Here is a 12,704-nt window from a genome sequence, read left to right on the forward strand (position 1 = left end):
TTTTTTTATTTAGCTTTGCACAGCTGTGTTCTATATAGTTGCTGTTGTTGCAAGTGGCATTGCCTGCAGCTGCAACAACAACAGCAACATTGGCGGCACTAGCAACATACAACAGCAAGAATAACTGCTTTAGCAAGGTTAAGTTTGGCCCTGACTGCCTGTTTAATATTGGCCAACAAAAAGAGTTTTGCTTCAAAGTTATATTTAAATTTATAAAATTTAAGTTTATTACGCCATTTAAATAGAAAACAATCTTATAACATTATAACAAAAAACTAGTTACGGTCTTAAACAACTTAATTAAAATAAAACAACTTTACCAATCTTTATTTTATTTCCTCCATGGAAACAAAAATGTCCAATGCTCCTTTTCATTTTTGTTGCCCAGTGTAGTTCATTTGTCGTGGCGTGGAAACCGAAAACTGCAACTCCAATAAACATTTTATGCACTTTTAAATGCAATGCATTATTGTAGTTGCACCGATAACGTTATAATTTTTTTCAGCCGTGTTGTTTTAGATTTGTGCCACACACAGACAGCCAAGAAACACAAAAGCAAATACAGAGCCACCAGGGTCAATGTCGCACCTTGACGCCACTGCCGATATATAGATTTTGAAGCCGACTTTTTTTGTCACAATTTATTGCATTCGGGTTAGAGTCGAGTGCTTGCCATTTTTATTTTTTGTATTTTGCCTGAATCTGTGTGGCTTGGCCATTTTATCTTGTCAACGCAATCGCCTATGAGTGTTTCTTTTTAATTAATTAACAACAATCGCATGGTGTCAATGGCATGCCTTTATGTGGCATACTTAGCTCCCATGAAATCGGATTCTAATGTCCACCGAATGCTGAAAGTGAGTGGAGGAAAATGCCCATTTTGTGTTCAACCCAAAAAAAAATTGCATGAAAAGTTTCTCCGGCGCAAAACAACTTAGAGTTATGCAGGAACTACAACTCAACAGGTATGCAATGCCAATCAATAAACTTTCGCAGAGAGAAGCCGCGGGGAGTTCAATTCCCGGGGCCTCCATGAGAACTAATTGAGCCATTTCGAGGTCTATGATAATCGTTTGTGATGCAGCAGCCAGCAGAAACCAACTAGCATCCAACTAAGCCAACGCCTTCACATTATCCAATAGTCAGACTATGTCAATTCCAAGAAACACAGAAGGAAAAGAAGGTTGAATGTTGATTTAACGTTAATTTCAAATATTCATTTTAATCTTTTCTACGGATAAATAATGAGATTTTTAGTGTTGAAAATCATAAAGGTTGTTCATTTATATAAATATATAATATTTTTATATTTTAAAATTTATTGAACTATTTTAATTAAATCTACATACATAAGTTTATTTATAACATCGGAAGTTTAGCTTTATTTTTTTTAAATGCTAACAACAACCGCGTAGGTACTGTAACAGTTTTCTTTTAAATGTTTAAACTATTACCAGTAACAAAAAGTAATGAAAATTGGTTGGATGTTGAAGCCATAAAAAAAGGTATTTAATGAATGTTACGATTGGCTATTATTGGTCTCACTTTTTTTGCGGTGTACAATAAAATTAAAGTTTTGTTTATGAATGGAATTACACGACGACATTTAGATGGCCAAAAGAGCAGCCCGGCCGGGCCAACGCAGCTGGAAATCGAGAGGCCGCCGACTCGGCTCAGATTCACAGACACTTCATCTAAATGTCAGGCCATATCTAGCGACACTCGCAACACTCGGATTCGCACTAGCTGGGGATTGTGGATTGGGGATCGCGGATCGCGGATCGGCTTGGTCTTTGGGACATGGTCTTGGACATCTCCTGGTCTCCGGTCTCCGGTTGTCGGCTCTCTTTGGCGGCTGCTTTGGCCAAATCAATTGAGCCGCCTTCCCCCATAAACGAGCCAAAACAAATGACTCCGACTGCCTCGAGAGGCTGCGAGTGCTCTGCTCTGGGACCCGGGGCAGCTCAAGATCATTAGTATAATTTAAGTAAATTAAACGCAGCGATTAGGTTCGGGATACAGCGGTCTGGTCTGGGTGAAATAAAACCAGGCAGACAGTCAGCAGGCGCAACAAACGGCACCAAGTATTCCCCAATCGCCGTTGTCGGCAAAATGCTTGTGTTTATTTAAATTTATTGTAACATTTTCGTTGGCGATTTCAATTTGTAAAACAAGCGAGCAAACAAGCTGTTAAAATATAATGATTGGCACCAATGGTGCCCAAGGAGTTTTGGGGGAAATCGGACTCCAGATGTGGGTTAAACTGGCCGCATATGCTTATCCGATTCCCGGGAGATGCTTTAAGCGAATTTATGCGGCGTTTAAGCATTGTCCGGCCAAAGTATTTTCGCTTTATGATTGCCATGAGCAGTCGAATGCATAAACCATTTGGCATTGAAAACTATCGGTTAGCATACATTGTGTTTTTGGTTTTCCTCTTTTTCTCTTTTTTTTTTGGCGAGCCAGTAGAGTCGCTGGCTTTTTCCCACACAGACAATGGGCCAAAACGGCGACAACTGAGTCTGGTTCGGTTGGTCTGGTCTCGAGTCTTGTGTCTCGGATCTCTCCGCATCGTGTGCAATATGAGGAGCGTTGCAGCTCCGACTCCGAGTGCAACTGCAACTGCAGCAGCGATCACAAAAGCTCGCAAGGAGCCAGACAGAATTACAAGAGCAGGGCTGTGGAACAATGCCCAATGCAGGCAGTTCAATTGAAAACAGTGGGTCACAAATTCTGTTTTTTTTATCCCTTTTGGGAATTACAGCTTTCATTTTTTGTAATAGCAGATTCAATTTTCACTGGGTTCAAAAAATTACACAGTTTTGATTTTAGAATTTTAAAAAATGAGTAATACATTAAAATTAACGTTGAACATTTTTTTACTTTTATATCTATGGCGTTGCTCTCCATGAGAAGTCCTACGGCGAATTGGCTAAGAAAGAAAGATCTTTTGATTAACATCACATATAAAAATAAGCATTTTTTCCAAACTTCTATGAAAGGGAATCCAACGTTTATTCTTACTACCTCTATAGTTTTAAGAATTAAACTTTCACATTTTTCCTATTTTTAAACCACTGTGCCATAGCAATTGACAAAAGCCCGAGTACTCAGGCACCAACCGAAAACAACAACCACTGCAGTGAAAAGAACAAAAAGCGAGTAACAAACAAATAAACAGTCAGTAGAGTCAGACACAAACAGCAATTCATATTTGCTCTGATTTATATGGCGTCTAGAAGTTTTCCATTTTTATTATGTATCATTATTATTATGATTTTTTCCCAGGCAAAAAGGCTGTGGCGCAGACTGGGTTTTTGTGTGCCCTGCTGGCCGGTGTAATCAATCAGCAGGAGGAGCTACGAAATGGTAGTACTCCCGGTCTGGTTTTCGGCTTTTGGCTCAGGATCTCGCTCTGTGCGAGTTGGGCGAAAATTAATGTTCTTTAATTTGCAAGTTTGTGTCCTAAGTCTTTCGTTTCGGCCTGCCACACACAGGCTAAATTGGAGTCGAAAGGGGGCGGGGAGGGGCGGGACGTGGAGCAATGTTGTTGCTGTTGTTCCCCAGAAATGTCATTAAAGCGCCACACAGATCTTCTGGGTGTGCAAGCGCTTTTTGATCTCCGCTGAGCCAATGTCAATTGCTGGCATCGCCCGCGGATCGCTGAGACAACAGAGAAAGATCTGCATAGCTTGATATTCTAATTGCTGAAATTGTTTGCCACAGACAAGTGTGCTTGTGTGCGGGCTTGTGGCTGCCATGCCCAATGAATAATCATCGAAATCCGTTCGTTGACAAAACCAAACAACAGCCGAAGTACACTGAGGGAAAATATTTCTTGGAATTTTATTACAAATTAATTCGAGTCTTGAGTTTTTCAGATTTCTAGTATACTCACTACCAGTATTTGAGTTGAATATTATTGTGTTTTCTGTTTATTTTTATCGTAATTTATAATTTTGTTTTTTTTTTTAATTTTTTAAATATAGGCTTTTTTATTTTAATGTTTGGATAATCGATAGAAATAATTGTTTTACTGTTAAACATTTACTTCAAATACCAAAACCAAGGCTTCGAAGCACATATAATTAACATAAAATGATTAACATAAATGATTTAACTCCCTATATTAAATTCTAGTTATATTAAATCAAAGTTTACTAAAATTATTTGTTGTTGCTTAAATATCTTTCACATCAATATTCTATAAAACAAATTTGACAAGTGGAAAATGATCTTATTTTTTTTCTGCGTGGAACAAAAAATGGGATGCCCGCGCAACATGGCCCTGTGTCTCCTGCCTCTTTTGGTGGTCCCTGCCTCATTGGCCTCCTCATTGTGTCGCACTGATCCAAATCGCATCAAATTTTTCGCTGCACTCGTTTTCAGCTCAGTTTTCTTGTTCCCCTCGATTTTTTTTTGGCTGGCTGGCTGTGTCTGCGGGATTCTCCTCCTTGCTCTTTGGGCTTTTCAATCAGATATGAAAGCTGGAGCGCGTCTTCGCGGTTGTTGTCGCAACGCAGTTTTATTTTTTTTTTGGGCCTTTGACTTGATTTTCTTAATTAAATTTTTTGCTACGCCGCTGCCAAGGCTATTCCCGATCCTTCGGCTCCTGCCGATGATGATAATGGGGGTGGGGATGGGGATGATGTGTGTGTTTTATAAGTCGAATGTTGTTGGCTCAGTCGCTGATTTGAGGCCCTTGATTAGGCATCGCTCGTTGTTGCCGCAGTTAACACACTCCCACAAGCATTCCCTGAACGAAAAGTGCATTCACAAATTTGGCTAAAAAATAAGAAACAAAAACGGCCACCAAAATCAGCTTCTTCTGCGGCAAAATCTTAGGAGCCATTACGTGCACTTGGCCGCTCAACAAGAACTTGAACCTCATTAACCCATCAGCCCCCCGAAAACAATTTGACCCCGGCTCAACTCCAACGTAATGCCAACCAAGCATCCACTTGGTCCGAAGCCAACATCATTTACATCATCATTCACAATAAAATAAAAGTGCACACGCCCACTTAAAAGGGCCCCATAAATTGTATGGAATAATCAGTTTCAACATAATTTATTGTAATTTACGAGTGTCGGCCAAAGCGGGCCACAAGTATATATATATTTTTATGTGCACACCGTATAGCACTGACATTGCCAGAAGAGGAGTCGCCTGGGCCTTTTTTATAGAGCAGCTAAATGCTACAAATGAAAATCCTAAACGAAACATTGAAAGCATCTTGATAAGAAGTCGAGAAACGGCAGGCGAGCATTTTTTTTAGCTGAAGGAGAGACCAAAAGTTGAACTCCAGCTAAAGTTGAAGTCGGAGTCGATTTGAAGCTGAGCGTGCAAACACCTTGGAAACTCCATATTTCATTGCCTAATAATATTTTTACCTCATCTAGATGGTGCTTTAGACTTCTCTGGTTTACATATCCAGCTCCTACAGTTGGGCCTTTTGTAATTGAAACTATTGTTTTGGCTTGGCTCACTTATATTCCCCTTTTGTATCAATCACTCAATAAAAATTCAACGATCAATCAATTTCAGCCATCAGGGGAAGCAGATTCCCATCGAAACTTGGGCTTTTGTTTTCGAACCATCCGCATACTCGTTCGAATACCATTTTCAATCAGAATTGAAATGTCAGAGGATAATAAACTTCAAGTGTCAATGCAATCGCAGATTGACAAACTGACAGTCCGAATATCCTTTTCCTTTTACTCCTATTATCGCCGTTTCGCAATCATTCAAAGTTTCATCGTAGCTTCGTCAATTGTCCTCGTATCTGTATCTCTATTTTTACTTTCCCGATTTCATTTTCAGATATCATCGGTTTGTTTTGAATGCGATTGTGAAGCTCATTATAGAGTGGGTATTTATAAGGCGGCACAATTCAAAAAGCCTTGCCTCCGTTCAAATAAATTGGAAAATTTCACTTTGTAGGTAAGGGTAAACAACCTTGAGTTGCGGTTGGGTTTTATGCAGGGTTGGAAGGGAAATTGTTATTGTCATTTCCAATTAAAATACGTGTACAGCCACTAGATAAAGGTCAAAGGTATTATTTGTGTTACTATTTTTCTATGGTAAATATTTGTACAAGTAAATTAGAATAATCCCCTTTCCAAACGCCAGTCCAATTAAATTTGAACTCTTTCAAACTCGACGCAAACTTCATTTAAACATCACGCAAATAATTTGTCTAGGCGGCCAAAAAGGAACTTACCAAGTTGAAAAAACAAAACTTTCTTTCCCCTATCTTAGCTGATAGATCACTTCGGTTGAAGAATTGGCAAATATTTGTTTGTTTACTTTGATTAAATTTCGCCGTCGAAAGCGCTTTCATTCTGCAATTACTCAACGGCCGTAATATGTCGAAAGACCCTTCCATATTGGTTGTAATTTCTGCGAGTTCAAAGTGCTTAGTAGGCTCTAAAAAGAGTTTGAGCTAGAGCCCCACAGAAAGAAAATATAACTATTTTTAGTTATAGTTTTTTAATTGGCTAATATTAGGCAACAAATAATTATACCTTTTTATTATTAGAGTAATATTTTAAATTTTATTAGTTTGCGGTATTCCAATTTATACTATTCTTATGCCTATGTAAATTATACAAATTTATAAAATAACAACTGTTGTCATTGTTTTTCAATATATTTGATAATTTCTACAAATTAAAATTTTCTTACGTTATATACAAACCAAAAAGTTAATGCAATTATTTTTTAAAGTGATATTTTAGTACCTTAAGAAAGGTACGAGTCTTTCCTACAAAAATGTAAAACTGAATAGTTAAGGTAAAGCAAGAGCTATATTTAATTGACCTTCAACCTTTTTTTGCTGTGCAAAGCCAGGAATTTTAGCCTTCCCTGGGTTCGCTAATTTGCCATTGAGTGGAGGTCTTGACTGGGGAGTTACCTTTTCGTTGACCAGGTCGCCGCTCATCTTCCCAGCGTAATTTAAACTAAATCGGTTCGCTGGCCGAGCTGCGTAGAGCACCGAAAGATCCCCAGTTGAGGCCTGGCCCAGTGTAATGGCTAACACGGACACGGAGCCACGCACACACACACACACACACATGCGAATAGAGAGGCTGCGGTGGGAGCAAAATGCATGTGCAAAAGTTGGCCCCGTCCTTCGGCTCCGTCTTCTCGTAATAATCAATTATTTCTGTGTAATTTATGGTAATGTTCAGTCATGATGGATTGACTGCTCTAATGTCGCTCTAAATCTTTGTAGCTCGCTTGCCGGAGTACGCTCGCCTGCGATCCTCCATAGCGATCCTACTGGATCGGGCCCAAAACCCAGACGAAACCAAAACTAAAACCAAACCAGAGCAGAGTGGTTTGGTTCGGAGGAGATCTGGCCAAGGCAGGTGCAATTGCTCAGCGTGGAGAGATGTTTCTGCGGCGCACGGGTCTCCCACTAAAGGCTGGCCCGACTGTCTGCCAAACAGCCGAACTGCAACCAGCCTGGCAGGTCGTTGAACAATGGGTCATATCCCTAAATATTTTGTGGGCTTTTGATTGCTTGAATTAATTCCGGGAAAGTTTTGAAATCAACAGAAATAAATGAAATTTAAGCCAATTTTAATTAAAAAATTCGGTAATGACAAATTTTTTAACTATATTAATTGTTTTATTTTTAGTTATTTTCTTATTTTTATTTTTTTTTGCCGAAGATAGCTTTTGAATCGCTAGCAAATAACTTATAGGATGTTATTAAATTATATTGATTAGTGTAGACTCAAATATATATATTATATATTTCTTAACGAATTTCTTTTAAACAATTTTTAACAATTTATTCAATTCATTCAATTTGAATATATCTTTGTATTTCTATTCCAATATTCTCCTTATTTGTGGTCCTGTAAAAGTGATTCTAACCCATAGTGCAGCTCACTTCTTTACTTCCGTCACCTCGCCCCATCCCCGAGCACCTCACCATCCCGCAGAGGTAATATGTAGCATATGTTTTCGTAAGTTTTTTCTTGTATTTTGTTTAATGGCAGCTTAGATTACACGGGACTTCGATGGTCAGGTGTGCGGGGGAGGGAGAAGCCTGGATCTTCGCATGTTGGCTGCTGCTTCCAACGGATCGTTGAATCCCCCCGGGAAAACCAAAATCCCCCGAACTCCCAACATACCCATGTAACTGATGTTTAAAATTGCTCTGTGATTTTCGTGGCGAAATTAATGTTAAATAAGCTTTTAGTTTATGTCCCGCCACAACGTTGATCAATTTCTCAGTCACCTGGTCTTCTTCTTTTCCAGCTGGTTTTCCCGCTGCTGCTTCTTCTTTTTCCCCTTCTAAGCCTTGTTAAAATGCATTTATATATGTGTGTGTGTGTTAGCCGTTGTTTCCTGGATTTCTGCCTTGTTTATGTGTAAATTATGCTTGTACACATTTTACCCACAATTGTGTATAAATTATAGACGAATTATTATGTTTGCTGTTCGGCTCTGGTGCGGCTTACATATTAATATAGCACCAAAAGCCGCCTCTTAACATTTTAAATTCAAACTATGGAAGATGTGTGTGTGTTGGAGGCTTAAGTCCCAATTGGATTGTAACATCATTAGAAAACAAAGGTGCGGTTACATTCTTCAAAGAAAAAATAGTTTTGTTGAGATGGAAAATTTTATGTTTGGTTTTTAGTCGTTGCGAATTAAATATAACAATTAAAAGAAATTATATTTATTTATTTTAACATAGCTTTATTTATTTAGTTGGGAATTCATTTATTATGCCCACTTTTTTAGAAACCTGTTTTTGTTGAAATCGTATTATCACTTTTATTTAGTTAAATAATCTAAGTTATAGAGTTAATGAACCTTAACGAGGTGGACCTCAAATTCATTTATATATAAGATTTTCTAAAAATATTCAAATAAAAAAATACAAAAAAAATTTTAGGGGAAAAACAATTTAAAAAGTTTGTCTGTGAATTCATTTGGCATTTATTATGTTGTGTACACCCATATGGCCAGTCACTTCTCTTGTAGGACATCCTAATGGTTAACTCTCTTCGTTTGCTGTTGGTTTTCTTTTGTTACGATACTCAACCATCTACTCAGCTCTTGGTGAGGGCGGAGCGGAATATATTTGGCTTTTAAGAGCTGGGGCATTAGTTCCGATGGCAATTGCTGTGAACTGCATAAAAATGATTTGGCATGCAGTGGCAGAGCGAAAGCCCCTGCTTAGTAGGTGGTTGCGAGTTGCAGGAAGTAAATGGTTAGGGCCTGGGAAAGACCCATAGAAAAGGGGCCTCGGGTATCCTTTGGCTTGGCGTGGTGTTATGCAAATGCCTGGGGCAACATCATCGCCACCAGAATCAGCAGCGAGCAGCGAGCAGCAAGCAGCAAGCCGCACCACCGCAAAAAGCACCACTCTGTGGGCACCACCCTGTGTGCAGCACAATGGCTACCGTGCGCGTGCAACAGAACACGTACAAAACAGCAGCTGTTTAACATTTATTTGCCTATTTATTAATTTCATGTAACATTTTTTTCCTAGGAAAAGTTCCACAATGCGAAATCAAAGCCAAAAGGCAACAAGCTCGACGCATTCTCTTGACGCCAGGCAGTCGCCTCGGGTTTTCGGTTTGGGTTTGGGTTCGGGTTCGGGTTCAGTTTTAGGTCTGCGAAATGTCCAAGCTATCCAGCCGGGCCAACTGTTTTGGCCAAGACAATAAGCCGAAAGCCTGGGGCCTTCGGGAGGGACTTTTTGCCATACTTCTCCCACTATTTGACTCGGTCTGTCCGCTCCTGCGACTGTTTATGTTGCTGCTGCGACTGCTGCTGCTGCTGCCACAAAAAGTGTCGTGACCCCGGCCAAGGCATTGCATATGGCCAGGATTGTGGGAGGATTTGGGGGCAGGAGGAGGTCGGACGGTACAAAAATTACATGTTGTTCCTGTTGAAATGTTTGGTTTTGTGTGCCCAGCATTCCCATTGTCGTCGACGTTTATTTATAAATTTCTTTGCGTTGTTTACCTTTTTAAATACACTTTCTATTTGAGTCTGTTCGTTATTCAAAGAAAAGTCGAATCATTTAAAAAATATTTATAAATATATTTTAAATTTTATGTGAGAAGAACGATCTTTAAATACAAAATTTGTAATTATCTTATGGGTTACAACACTATTTATTTTGTAGTATTTGTTGTCTCCCCTTTTTAAGTTCAAAAAGTTTTTAATATTTATTTAAACATTCAAAAAAAATTGTTCTCCAATTTTAAAAGGAAACATATGAACATACATAGTTCAAAGAACTGGGCCAATTACTTTGATTTTTTTATCATTTAATCTTATAAAATGTTAAGCTTCTAAAATTTAAGTTTACCTTCCAGAACTCGAAAAACTAAAATATGTGTGTACATTTTTTTTAAGTTTTGCTTTTAATTTAAAATATTTCTAGCTCTCTTTTATTAAAACAAATCATTGCGTGAATATTCCTTTTTAAATCATCAAAGAAACAAACAATATACTGGCCATAATGAGTGTTATGTGTTTAGCGCTCACTTAAACATGTTTTAAAAATATTTTGAATTATGAAAGGTTTTTGAAAGAGTATACCGCATTTGCTGGATTTAATGCCATCAGCACTCTGATTTTATGTGATTTGGCTAATATTAAAGGCTAAGGGGAAATATGTAACAATCCTCGTGCTGCTCCTGCAGCTTCAGCCAGGAGTCGTCGTCTCGGCCGTTGTCGCTTACATAAGCATCTCTGGCTAGGACAAAGGAAATGCAAAAATGCCAAAAATCGCACAACTCAAAAAAATCGTAAAAAAAAACAGGCTAAACAGAAATACAGAAAACGCGAATTCGAGTAACTTGCACACAAAACGATTCTGGCACCCATGAAGAGCAGTAGTGGCCGATGGATTTGGGGAGAATCGGACGGGAGGCTCATCGAATCGGCCTGGGCGGGTGGTGATCGTGGCACATTTGCATACAATGAGGCCAGGACTGCGGCACACACAGCCCCCGCCCAGTCCCTCCTCCCGCCCAGTACTATATGTTATCTGCGACTGTGACCTACACCAATATTTCTGAGAATGCTGCTGTTGGCCGACGTCGTCGCCTGTAAGTGTGTCGTCCTCGTCCAGTCCCAGGTCTCCATCTGCAGCTTCAGACCCACACGAAAAAAAAAGTGTTTTATTATTAGTTTTTTCAATGCATTTTTATTTTATGAGAAAGTTTAAACGTTAGATATATTACTAAATAGAATACAGTTCATTTTTGTTTGCTTTATAAAATGCAAAAAAAAAACATAGAAATACTAAATAGTTTGAATACGACAGAGGATATTTTAATTATTATTATAAAAAATTGTTATATTTTTAAATTATTTTGTATTTAAAGATTACGTCGAATTCCATTACTCCATTAGTCTCGAAGTTAGTATAAATTGAACTAATTTTGATGGGTAACATAAAAAGTCTATTTAAAAACTTTAAAGTTGATTATTAATAAAAAAATCCCTTGTAAAAGTACGATTTGGGTGCCTATTTTTGCGAGTGCCTTTTTCCAGATCCAGCTCGCCAGTCACATAGCCAGTCAGTATCTCAGACAACCGACAACGGACGACGACGAGGAGTCATTCAATCGCGCCAGCTGCGGCGTCTACATCGTCAGCGTTCCGTTTAGTTTTTTCTCTCCTCTCTCGCCTTTTTGTTTGCGTTGCTTTTTTTTTTGGTTATTTTGTTGGCCATTCTACTTACAATATTTGTTGGATATCACCAAAAGATCTCGGCAACAGCAGCAGCAGCCGAAAAAAGGAGCCAGCCTCCTCATCGACCAACTCTCGAGTGGGCCTGTGTGTGAAATCCAACTGTCTGGCGTCTGTTCTGCGTCGTCGCCGAGGTTCCATCGAGGTTTCATCGGGGTTTCATCGGTTTCATCGGCGGTTCGTCGTCACCATGAAGTGGTGCCCCCAGTACGAGTACTTTGAAATTGAAAATGTCTATGAATGCTACCCAAACTTGGGGCATTGGTGTGGGGAGTGGCTATCGGGCTTGAATTTGGTGTGTGTTTTTCTTTTCTTTTTTTTTTTTGTCGGTTTTTGGTTGGTTAGTTTCTGGGCGAAAGCGAATGATTCGAATTCGGCCGGTGGTTCAGAGTGCAAGGCATTAATGGAAAACCCAGGAAAATCATGACATTTTCCCATCGCGTTTTTCCCCATTATGGTAATCGTCTTATAATCAGTGATCAAAAGCAACATTTCAGAGATTTTTGCTTTGTTTGCGACATGTGTTGGAAATTAGGTCATTAAAAGCTTAATGGGTTCATATTGGCACCCTAACGAATTTAGCATTTTCGTAAAAAAAAATAGTTAAGCCACTCATATTGACAAGAATTGCATTTTTTTTTAAATTTAAAATTACCTTTTAGTATTTTTAGTGCAGGACATAAAAATAAGTGATTGTGTTGGATTTTAAACTAAACAATAATTAATTTACAGATTGTTAAATTGCTCACTTAAATAAAACGCAGACTTTCTAAACATTTACGGCTTAATCGGAATTATTATAGACTTTGAGACTTAATTGCCAATAACATTTATATAATTGCCCATTAAACCTAAAAGAATGCTGTGGAAGCTTGCAGTCCCCTTCAAAACATCATAATATATTCAATAATATTCTACAATCCATTCTCATCCCACTCAAAGAAACAACTTCTGAAATTTCCATCAA

The sequence above is a fragment of the Drosophila rhopaloa genome, unplaced genomic scaffold (assembly GCF_018152115.1).
Source record: "Drosophila rhopaloa isolate 14029-0021.01 unplaced genomic scaffold, ASM1815211v1 contig_178, whole genome shotgun sequence".
Lineage (NCBI taxonomy): Eukaryota > Metazoa > Arthropoda > Insecta > Diptera > Drosophilidae > Drosophila > Drosophila rhopaloa.